Below are 12,501 nucleotides of genomic sequence, written 5' to 3'. Positions count from 1 at the left end.
CTGCTCATGCTCTCTCTGTCTCTCAAAAATAAATACATGTTTAAAAAGTATTTAGAGGGGCGCCTGGGTGGCGCAGTCGGTTAAGCGTCCGACTTCAGCCAGGTCACGATCTCGCGGTCCGTGAGTTCGAGCCCCGCGTCGGGCTCTGGGCTGACGGCTCGGAGCCTGGAGCCTGTTTCCGATTCTGTGTCTCCCTCTCTCTCTGCCCCTCCCCCGTTCGTGCTCTGTCTCTCTCTGTCCCAAAAATAAATAAAAAACGTTGAAAAAAAAAAATTTAAAAAAAAATAAATAAAATAAAAATAAAAAAAAAAAAAAGTATTTAGAGGGGCGCCTGGGTGGCTCAGTCGGTTAAGCGGCCGACTTCAGCTCAGGTCATGATCTCGCGGTCCGTGAGTTCAAGCCCCGCATCGGGCTCTGTGCTGACAGCTCAGAGCCTGGAGCCTGTTTCAGATTCTGTGTCTCCCTCTCTCTGACCCTCCCCCATTCATGCTCTGTCTCTCTCTGTCTCAAAAATAATAAATGTTTAAAAAAAATTTAATAAAAAGTATTTAAAATGATCCATTTCTTAATGGATCTGAGTGGGAAACAGCAGTGTGAATGGATATTTAGCTTCTGTAGATACCATACAGATGGCTGTAGAAATATTTATAGGTATGTATCTACACATGGCATCGTATACACACAGATGGGTTTTGTTACTCTATCAGCGGAGCAGACCTGGGAGCAACAACATCCCAACATCCATGCACACACCCGGCGCCCAGATCCTGGTCGCTAACACTGTCCAGTAAAAGGAACAAGGACTTTTCAGAGAAATGGCTGATTCTACAACTGGGGCAGGAAATAACACAGATGAGCCAGGAGCATCTTGTAGTGCTAAAAAGTAAGTGTTCTCTCTCTCTCTCTCTCTCTCTCTCTCTCTCTCTCTCTCTCTCTTACACACACACACACACACACACACACACACACACACGCGCACAGTGATGGGAGCATGTCAAAGGACACAGGAACCAGGTGAAAGAGCTCCTAATAGCCAAAGCTGGAACGATTTGACCAACTAAATAAAGCAGTTCTGGATTACAACTCAAGGTATAAAATAAAAGCCCATGGGTCCATACCGCTCTAAATGGCTAAATAAACAGAGAATAGTCAAATCTCCCGTACCGAAGAGTTCCAAACAACGTATGTCGAAATCTGCCCTCGTGGAGGGGGACAATAACTCCCCAGTTCTTAAATGTGGGTTGTGCACGGTGACTTCCTTCCGAAGATCACAGCATGGGGGATGGGAGAAGGTGGAAAGAGCCACTTTAGGGTGGAGAAACCTGACCAAGAGCACCTCAGCCAGGTGAGCAAAGTTAACACCATCAGTGATAAGCTGTGTTGATACTATGTGATCTGGATAAAACATGATGAAAATGGCGCTGTGTTTCTGTGGTCTTCCTCTCAAGAACACATAATTCCTTTCTAGTCACTAGAGAGACAGCAGAAGAATCCCAGTTGAAGGACAGTCTACAAAATACCTGACCAGTACGCCTCAAAATTGTCAAGATAATCAAAACCAAGGAAAGTCTGAGAACGGTTATAGCCAAAAGGAGACCAAGGCGAAACGACTGCTAAACAGAAAGTTTCTTTTTTTAAAATCCACGGAAACAATAAATGCTAGATAATGTTAGCTAGAACCCAGAATACTCCAAGAGTCGACTCAACTAAAAACTATAGAAATGTTTTCTGATAGGAGCGTTTTGTTCAAGTTCATTCATTGTAAGTACAGATCAAGGGTAACACAAACTGGATTTTTGGATGAACATATGACAGAAAAGGATACATTTTTGGTAAAGTCTTATCTTGGAATGACAGAAATAATTCCATCATATTGTTATTAAAAGGGAGTTATTAGGGGCACCTGGGTGGCTCAGTCAGTTAACATCAGACTTCGAATCAGCTCATGATCTCGTGGTTCAAGAGTTCGAGCCCCACATGGGGCTCTGTGCTGGCTTTGGATTCTATGTCTCCCTCTCTCTCTCTCTGCCCCTCCTCTACTTGTGCTCTGTCCCACTCTGTCTCTCAAAAATAAATAAATGTTAAAAAAAATTTTAAGGAGTTATTAAAAATTAATGTCAAGTACATATACTCCTTTATCATCACTTCTGATTTTAAAATTTAAGTCCACATGGGGCGCCTGGGTGGCTCAGTCGGTTGAGCGTCCGACTTTGGCTCAGGGCATGGTCTCGTGGCCTGTGAGTTCAAGCCCCACATCAGGCTCTATGCTGACAGCTCAGAGCCTGGAGCCTGCTTCCATGTCTGTGTCTCCCTCTCTCTCTGCCCCTTCCCCGCTCATGTTCTGTCTCTCTCTCTGTCAAAATTAAATAAACATTTTTTAAAAATTTTATAAAATTTAAGTCCACAAACACTATAAAAAGATGTTAGATGCTATTCTTGTAGAATAGAAAACACTGGGGGAAGGGGCACTTGGGTGGCTCAGACGGTTGAACATCCAGCTCTTGATTTTGGCTCAGGTCATGATCCCAGGGTCCTGGGATCGATCCCTGTGACGGTCTCCACGCTGAGCATGGATCCTGCTTAAGATTCTCTCTCTCTCTCTTCCTCTGCCCCTCTCCCCCACTCACGTGCTCTCTCTCTAAAATGAATAAAAAAGAAAAAAAATGTTAAAGGAAACATTGAGGAGAAATGAAATTTTCCCTTTGGAACGAACTCAATATATTACACACACACACACACACACACACACACACACACACACGATCTCTAAGAAGTTTAACCCCAAGATACATTCCCTCCCTCACTACACAGGTTGGGGATGGTCTGTTCTCCACCTCAGCAGAAGCCTGAGGCTTCATTTTCTGGAGACAATAAAACGAGAACATCCAGACAAGAGGACAGCAGCATGGATGGGTATGGAGTATCAAAATGGGATTAAAGGTAAGTTTACTTAATAGACGTTGAAACCTCCAGTCTTCTTCCCCAACTCAGATCTCAAAGCATCAGCAGCGAGACTTATCAGACCCAGACCCAGGTGGTATAGACACTCCCTGACAAAATGTCTGGCCCGATTGCCTAGAGGGAAGTTCATAGTCACCAAGCAGCACTCCCCAAAGACACCCGCACACACATGCCCGCACACACGTGCACACACGTATACAAGCGCACAGCATCCAGTGAAGATGTGGGGGTCCTCCTCAGACAAGAAGACAGCCAAGAATCTCTTATCTTTTGAGGGAAGCCTCTCCAAAGAAGCAAACGCAACCTGGAAGATACAGAGGCTGTGTAGGGAGAGGAGAGCATCAGGAAAAATGGCCCTGAATATCTTCAGAGAGATGGGAAGGAGTATGGCACACATGAAACAAAAAGAGGAACCATAAGAAAAATATCCAGAGAACAAAAATGAGCCCTTAGAAATTAAGCCTGGAGTCAGAACAAAAGTTCGGTACACAAGGAGAATGAAAAGACATGCCCAAGATGAGAGAAAATACTTCCAAAACACACATGTGCTAAAGCCTTGTATCTAAAATATACAAAGGAGTCTTGGGGCGCCTGGGTGGCTCAGTCGGTTGAGTGACCAACTTCGACTTAGGTCATGATCTTGCAGTTTGTGAGTTCGAGCCCCCCGTGGGGCTCTGTGCTGACAGCTGGGAGCCTGGAGCCTGCTTCCGATTCTGTGTCTCCCTCTCTCTCTGCCCCTCCCCCACTCACACTCTGTCTCTCTCTCTCTCTCAAAAATAAATAAACATTAAAAAATTAAAAAAATATATATATATATACCAAGAAGTCTACAAAGAAGTCTTAAAACTGAACAGTAAGAAAACAAACAACCCAATTAAAAAATTGGCAAAATATCTGAACAGATTCCTTCTCAGAGAAGATACACAGAGGTCGAGTAAGCATAAGAGAGGATACTCCACATCACATGCCATTAGGAATTATAAATGAAAATAACGAGACGCCACCACTCAGTTATTAGAATGGCTAAAATCCAAAACACTGACACCACCAAGTGCTGGCGAGCCTGGGGAGCAGCAGGAACTCTCGTTCGTTGCTGGTGCGAATGAGAAGTGACGCAGCCACTTTGGAACGCAGTCTGGAAGTTTCTTACAAAGCCAACCGCAGCCGACCACACAATCCAGAAATCATGTTCCTTGTATTCACCCAAATAGGTTGAACACCTGTGTCCACACAAAAACCTACACGTGAATGTTTACAGCAACTTTATTCATAATTGCCCCAAACTAGAAGCAACCAAGATGTTCTTCAGCAGGTGCATTTAGAAACTATCAACGCGAGCAAGTTATTTTGAAATATGGAAGTAAATACCATATTGTTAAGAAGAACGGGAAAGAACTGTTAAAAAGAGTTGGAAGTCATTGCTTTGGGAGAAAAATAAATAGTGAGGGCAGGGTAGGAAAGCTGTTTTTGTTGTAGCAAAAGAACAATTGGCTTCCTTGACTATGTCCATGGATAACGGTGATAAAAATAAAAACAGGAAAAAAGAGAAAAATAGAAAAAGAACTGGAGAGGGAGGAGAAAGCTCATACATAGACTGAGCACCGCTGACCCAGCACGGTTCCAGACACCTCCTCGTGCTTTTCCTCAATGAATCTCCCCACACCACACCACATGCCCCAACCACAAAGCATGCATCACCTCTTATAGGATATAGGTGATACATGAACAGCCCAGAGACACCGAGATCCTTCCTGGAGATACACGTCTAGTGAGAGAAGCTCAGTCCGTGCATCTCCCTGTTCCCACCCTTTTGGGCAGCTCTTACCAGCATGTTATTTTTCTTCTGAGGTAGTTCCTCTAAGGAGTCAAGGTCTGGTCCCTTCCCCAAAGCCTTCCTCCAGCCCCTGCTGACTTGGGAACATAACTCTGTCAGTGATTTAATTCAATCCAGATGGAGGGCTCCACTTGGCTCTTCAAGCATGCCTTTGGGGAGTGCTGAGATTTGCAGATAAACCTTGCCATGTCAGAGAAGAACAAGAAAACAGGAGGGTGACAGCATATGATGGTTGGGGGTGGGGGAGTCATTTAGGGATGAGTTTGAACCTGAAGGAGGAGACTCCTGCACAGCTGTCAGGCCTGTGGCCAGGCTTTGGGCCTTGGGCCACCAGCCCAGAATCTTCGAGGCAGAGACTCGTGTGCTCCACCCATTCACAAATTCCCCAAACACTTTTGAATGCCCTGTGGCAGGCACTGGGGTAGGAGCTGGGGTACAGCGTTGAATCAGGCACAGACCTCTGCCTTGAGGGATCCACGGTCTAGCAAATGAGATGGTAAGATGGGCAGACATATGGGTAACCAAATATTTATGATCCAGTGGGATCAGAAATAAACGTTATAGTAGAGTCAGGAACAGTACAGGAAAAGAGAGAGTCATAGTCTCGAAGGAATTGACATGGCGCTGGGTTATGGAATATGAACAGGCACATGCCAAGGCAAGAAGCTGGGAGGCACACCCCAGGCAGAGAAAAGAGCAGGTGCAAAGGCATAGTGGCCTGCATGGATGGTGAATCATAGAGGCAGGGTGAGAAAGAACTCTTGCTTGGAACAGCCCCATATAGCTCAGAGGACCGGGTGTCATGAAATATGGCCTCCATTCCTGGTCCTTCCTAGTGTTATCACCTAAGGAAAGTCACCTCCTCTTCAGAACCTCAGTTTCTTCACCTTTTTAATGACGAGGGTAGTTTTGAATTTTAAAAATATGAAAAGAATATATTACATTGTGTTCTTAAAAAAAAAAAAGATATGTTACATACATGTGTGTGGTAAAAAACAAGTTTCTTAGTCCAGTCCTCCCTCCCTCTGACTTACCTCCCCAAGGCAAACTCTTTTAATCATTTATGTTTTTGTTTATTTAGGTGGTTAGCCTCTAAAAATCTAAATCAAATGTTTATGGATCTGTTTCTTGATTTGCCAACTTTAGGTAGTCTCTTGACTTCATGGTGTGATAAAAAAGAATTTGGTTCACAGAAACTCCCTCCTTTGTCTCTTCTTCTCTGTTCATTCTATCTATCTATCTATCTATCTATCTATCTGTCTATCTATCTATCTATCTATCCATCTCTCATCTATTTATCTATCATCATCATCTAATTCTGTCTTCTAGTGGTTACATTTGAACATTGAAACATTGTACCTATACTTCTATTTCTTGTTTTCTCAACTTTATTCAGTAGCTCAACAACTCGGAGAATTTGACTATTAACTCCTCTGGTTTTTATTTCGTTGTCCCCCACAACTCCAGTCTTCCATGGACTCTACATGTATTTTTTTATATTGTCAAGATGATTAACACTGGTATCTGTCTTTAATCATCACTAAGTTTCTATGCATCGTCTACAAGTTGTTCTAAAACATCAAAAATAGCATTTATATTGTTATGACTGTATTAATATCATTTATTAGGGAATCAAAAGTATGCTATAATTACATTGCCTCTATTGTTTTTCTTGCCTTTTTTCCCTGGAGTCGATAATTGCCTTTCTTCCTTGCATTGCCTTTTTTTTTTTTTTTTTTTTTTTAGTGTTTATGTATTTATTTTGAGAGAGAGAGGGAGAGAGCGTGAGTGGGGGAGGAGCAGAGATGGAGAGAGGGAGAGAAAGAATCCCAGGCAGGTGCCACACTGTCCGCGCAGAGCCAGACGTGAGGCACGATCCCACAAACCACAAGATCATGACCCGAGTTGAAATCAGGAGTCAGATACTTAACCCACTGAGCCACCCAGGCGCCCCCTTCCTTGCATTGTCTTATTTTGTCCTATCCCTAGGTTCTAGTATCACAAGGATAATATAAAATCTATGGAATTTCTAGATTGTAAGCTCCACCAGGCAGGCATTTTTATCTGTTTTGGTCAGTGCTGTGTGTCCTCAATGTGCTATCTTGAACCTGAAATCAGAATGATTTTTATCTACCTCCCAAAACTATTTAAAAGTTCAGTTGTACCGGGGCACCTGGGTGGCTCAGTTGGTTGAGCGTCTGACTTTGGCTCATATCATGATCTCGTCGTTTCCAAGTTTGAGCCCCGCATCGGGCTCTGTGCTGACAGCTCAGAGCCTGGAGTCTGTTTCAGATTCTGTGTGTCTCCCTCTTTCTCTGCCCCTCCCCCACTCACGCGCGCGCTCTCTCTCTCTCTCTCTCTCTCCCTCTCTCTCAAAAATAAATAAAACATTTAAAAAAATTTTTTTAATTCAGTTGTACCAAAACAACTTTTTTTTTTTTTAAACTTGATTTTTTTCTTTAACTGTAAGCAATCTCTACACCCAACATGCGGCTCAAACTCATGACTCGGAAATCAAGATTCTCACGCTCTTCTGACTGAGCCAGCCAGGCGCCCCAATAAACTTATTATGTTTTAATTTTATTTTTTACATTTTATTATTTTTTTTAGTAGGCTCCACACCCAACATGGGGCTCAAACTCACACCCCCAAGATCAAGCATTGCACGCTCTTTTGACTGAGCCACCCGGGGGCCCCTTCAAAACAACTTAATGAATGTCAAGTACTATAAACGTAAAATGACTTTCATTATTTCTACTTAATTTCCTTATTTTTACTCAAATGTAGTAATCCTCTCCATCACCTCCCAGGCTAATGATGATTCAACATCTGTGTGCAGTAATGAGAAGCTCACTTTCTATATTTGGGCATCTCTGATTCCGAGAACATCTTTCCTCTGTCCAGTTTAAAAGGATCTCTCCGTAATTTCTTGCCGCTCTTCTTTCCACGCGCTCTTCTTTCCACGGTCTCCGACTGTCAGGCAGCCTGTTGCTTCCTGGGTCAGCTGTTCAGAAATAGGATCGCTGTATCATGACCTTCTTTGGGCTTATCTCTAGGAAAGCATTTTACTACAATTCCTCCCTTCCTTCCACCCACCATGCAGGTTCCCAACCTTCAGCATCTAACCATGCGGCCCAAAGGGAGGTGTCTCCAATTGCCCACAGGCTCAAGGCCCATTTCAACATTTACAGTAAACATGTGACTGAGCCAAAGTCAAACACTTAATGGACTGAGCCACCCAGTTGCCCCTTTAAAATTTTTATTTGATCATTTTATTAAATGATGAGTGATTCCCGGGGCACCTGGATGGCTCAGTTAAGCATCCGACTTAAACATCAGGTCATGACCTCACAGCTCTTGGGTTCGAGCCCTGCGTCGGGCTGTGCTGACACCTGTTTCAGATTCTGTGTCCCGCCCGCCCCCCTGCCACTTCCCTGCTTGTGCTCTGTCTCTCTCTCTCAAAAATAAATAAGCATTAAAAAATGTTTTTTTTTTTAATGATGAGTGATTCCCATGTAAAGGCTCCAGGAACATTTTTGAGAAAACCGAAGTGCAGGTCAGATAATATTTTAATGGGTTTCTTGGAAATATTAACAGTTAGGAACCTCATATAGTCTTCTAGATTGGGAATGTGGGGGTGGGTTTGCTTGTAGGCCCTTGAAATCCAAAAGCCAGGAGCGACCAGGCTAAATAAATGGGTGGAGAATGGGAATCCTGGCGGTCTCAGACTTCCGGGGCAATGCCCTTAGGTCCTCTCCGAGCGGTTACCTTCGCTGCTCTGGAGGCCAGCCCAGGGTAGGTGCGAGTGAGCCAGGGCAACCTTGATTGTTGAGATGGTGAACTGGGAAGGGACCGGGGGCCAGCATGCTGGGGCTTTGGCTACAGAATGGGCTCGTCTTGTGCAGGACTGGAATGAGCCTGGTCTTTTCCTCTCCTAGAGATGTCCTCCAGGAGGTCCTGTGCCTGTACTTCTCCCCAAGAATGAAGGGAGGGGATAAGTTTTGTTATACTAAGATAGGCACAGCAGAGCATCCAGGAAGTGACAAAAGAGAAGATATAAAGTGGAGTTATTTGCCAGAGCTCTGAGACGCACCAGCCCTGGGGGTGGGGGTGGGGGTGGGCAGTGTTAGAGATCTGGGAGGCCTTCCTGGGGAAGGAGGAGTCAGTTGAAGCCTGTGTGTCCAGGTGAGAGTTAAGGGGAGGTATAGAAGTGGCAAAATGCATGATGTCCACAGGGACTACGGAGGCAAGAGTCAGGTCTGGCCTGAGGGTAGGTTAATTTGGGGAATGCTACGTTTAACAAAGTCACGCAGTCTTCTTTACCACAGAGCTTTTAACATGGTGGTATGACCTGTGAATCTCCAGGTTTCAAATATTCCATGTTCCCCCAGTCAGGGACCCTTTATTTAGAAACTGCTGCGGAAACTAGGGAGAAAACACGAAGAGGCTTGACGGGCTAAGATCACGACAAGCCTGACTGAGGTGCTCAGTCTTTCCTGTGTACGAGGAAGGTGGGCTGAATACTAAACATGCAGATTCCCGGGCCCCATCTCCTGATGAGAGCTGGGGAGCAGGGCCCAGGAATCTACGTCTAACAAGCTGATGCCCACATGAGGGTTCCAGTGACCACACTTTGAGAACTGGGAGTACAGATGAGACAGTATCAATGCTCAGAGGGCCTGGAAACTACAGCTCAGACGGCAGTCACAGATTCAAGCCTCTGTCGGGGTAAAGGGCTGAGAGCTGAGAGCCTGTGGTCACTCCACCTCCCCCTGCTTTAAGGGATGGGGGTGGGGAGAGCTGAGCTGCCTACCTTCCGTAGAGCAGAGGAGGTCCCAGCAAAGCCACTCGTCTCCCCCCTGGTGTCTGTGATCAGGTACTGCAGGACAGGGCTCACAGACCCAGAGAGCACCCGCAGCAGCCCCTGGAAAAGTAAGCAGACAAGGCTCCCCTCAAACCTTGCTTCTTCCAGGAAGCCTCTCCTGACTTCCTCCTCCTTTCTACGCTCCTGCAGCGCTCATTTCTGAAACGCACGATCTCCCTTGGCTACACCTCTTCCTGATGTCTCTACAACGGTCGTTTTCAAGCTTATGCAAACACTGATGGCTTTGTCTCATGAAGCAGGGAGCCTTAGGGATACTGTCGACAGCTGAAGGTCTATGGACTGCAGTTAGAGGTACAAAGACAGCAACCGAGGGACAAATACCAGCGACATAGCTGGCCAGGGAGAAGGGGAAGAGGAGTCAGAAATCTCCCATCCATTAGGACTCAACTTCAATAAAGTAGATTAATTAAGAGACAGCAGAGGGGCGCCTGGGTGACTCAGTCAGTGAAGCCTCAAACTCTTGGTTTCGGCTCAGGTCATGACCTCCCAATTTGTGGGTTTCAGCCCCACAGGGGGCTTGCTCTGACAGCACAGAACCTGCTTGGGATTCTCTCTCCCTCTCTCTCTTCCCCTCCTCCGCTCATGTGCACACAGTCTCTCTCTCTCTCTCTCTCTCTCTCTCTCAAAATAAATAAACATGAAAAAAAATTTTTTTAAAGAGACAGCAGAAAGGCTACCTATGTGGAAAAGGCAAACTCATGGAGACATACATTAGCTCAGTGGTTATCAGGGCAGATTGGGGGCTGAACTGAAGAGAGTAAATGCTTTGCAGTCAGGCTCCAAGGCAGGAGGAGGGGTGGGTTAGAGAAGGCTCCAGAAAGCACCCTACCTCCATAGACCACATGACAGTAGTGGAGAAAGATCAGCCTGCTCAGCCAGCACACAGAACCCTCCCAACCCTGCCCTGGCCACTGACTAATGTCTTAGGGACGTGACAGGCCCAGAAAGTACACTGCCAAAGATTCCTTGAGCAGTGGGTCATAGGATCTCGGGGGGAAAATGAACTTAACAGTAAAAGCAGCTGACTTGATTAGAGCTTCCCATGTGCCAGGTGTGGTGTGCTACAGGCTTTACATATATTATCTCATTTAACCTTCACAACAATCTATGGAGTTATTATGCCCCCATGTAACAGAGGAGTGGACTGGAGTCCAGAGATGTTAGGTGACCTGCACAAAGTGACACAGTAAGACAAGAACGGGATTTGAAATCAGGAACCTCTGGCTTCAGAGCCCTAGGCCTCAACCACTACTGCTCTTTTCTGCCACAGAGGCCACCTCCCATCACCCCAGTGACAGGGGAGTCTCTTCCCCCGCCTTCCTGCAGGGCACCTATCCTGCCTTGGTTTGCACACATCTATTGGTAGGTACTCACTATTTTCCCAGGAAGATCATGCTTAAATGAACTTAAAGTTGACTTCTGAGTACATCCACCCACACTCAGTCACCCCTTTGGGGCCTGAGATAGTTGTTGGTGCTGCCCGTCAAACATTTCCACCTGCTCTTGGGCACTGGGTAGGATTGTACTTCCTGGCCTCCTGAAATTAGGTATTCCCACATGACGTCCTCTAACCAAGGAAATGTGAACAGACACTTTAAAAGACAGTGTAAAGTTCACCACATTCCTATGCTGCAGGGTTTGGGGGGCTCATGTCTGTCTGGAGGAAAACCCACTTGGCTTGGACCCCCAAGTTACTAGGACGAGCAGAGCCCCCCTCTCAAAACTGCCCTGATCTGTGCTGGGTGCAAGAAATAAGTCTTAGCTGGGTAAGCCTGAGATTTGGGGATTGTTCATTACAACAGCAATGCCTCGCCTATCCTGGCTGACTGGGTCCCACAGAGCAAGTCAATCTGCTCGGGGCCAGCAACAACCCAGCCTCCCCCAAGTCTTCGCTAAGTTATGTAGCCCCAGTTTTTTCGGCTGAGCCTCCCATGACTTGGTTAGTTGACTTCTTACCTACCTGCTCTTTTCCTCTGGACACATCGCGATGTGAGAACCGGGCACAATAGTCCAAGAGCAATTGGCAAAGCCTGTTGCCTCCTCCCTCGTCCTCAGTGCCCTCCCCTAGTGATGCAGCCAATGGTTCCACTGGGCCTTCATCAGGTAGATGAGGTAGTCCCAGCCACCGATTCTGTTCCCACCTGCCTGGTCCTAATTCTTTGGGCCCTGGATAAAGAGAAGGCTCAGGATTTAGAATTAGACTGACCTGGCTTTTAATCTGGACTTTGCTACTAACTTAACTGGGTTACTGTGGGCAAGTTACTTAACCTCTCTGAGCCTTTTTCTCAAACGAAGGACAGAAATAACAAGACCGACCTTGACATAGTTTTAAGTATCAGGTAAAGTACCCAGAATCCCCCTGGTGTCCAGTGGGTCTGTGCAGATACTATTTCCCTTCCTTTCCCTCTCACCTCCTTCTCCTTCAGGCTCCCAAGATGGGGAAAGGGGAAAGCATTTCTGGAATGAGGCCCCGGGTGATTCCTATTCCACTGCTGTGCCCTAAACCAAGTCTTAGGCCAGCCAGGGGCCCCCCACCCTCCCTTTCCCAGGTCGCAGCTGTCTGCCCCCCCCCCCAGTCCCCATTCCAGGGGGCTGCCCCATGGGGCTGGGAAAGAAGGAAGTGGACTCTAGGCTGCAGATGTTCAGAGCTCAGAGAAGGCTGCTGAGCTAATCCCGAGGCTGCTGGCAAGGCTGGGCCAGAGCCTCAGAAGTAGGCTTCCAAGAGGCCCTCTCCTGCCTGCCGGCTGCCTGTGGCTCGGCTCAAATTTCCGAGGCCCCCAGCTCAGGAACAGCTGCGTGGCTTCCCCTCCCTGCCTCCGTT

At 46.4% G+C, this 12,501-nt stretch overlaps 1 long non-coding RNA gene across 3 annotated transcripts in view; it reads right to left on the bottom strand.

Annotated features, from left to right (window-relative positions):
* Nucleotides 1-6,442: 6,442 nt before the first annotated feature.
* The window catches only part of LOC132685249 (uncharacterized), a 35,854-nt gene continuing 29,795 nt past the window's right edge, over nucleotides 6,443-12,501 (bottom strand). For 2 of the 3 annotated variants that reach the window (XR_013550486.2, XR_013550487.2), the window contains one exon: nucleotides 6,443-7,799. This is a non-coding gene — a long non-coding RNA (uncharacterized LOC132685249). Of the gene's footprint in view, nucleotides 7,800-11,640; nucleotides 11,847-12,501 lie in introns of all 3 variants that reach the window. The other variant, XR_013550485.2, reaches the window with a different exon arrangement.

Source organism: Panthera onca, chromosome D2 (assembly GCF_046562875.1).
Source record: "Panthera onca isolate mPanOnc1 chromosome D2, mPanOnc1 haplotype 2, whole genome shotgun sequence".
Taxonomy (NCBI): domain Eukaryota; kingdom Metazoa; phylum Chordata; class Mammalia; order Carnivora; family Felidae; genus Panthera; species Panthera onca.
Note: the sequence above shows the minus strand (reverse complement) of the source record. Positions and strands in the feature narration are given on the sequence as shown.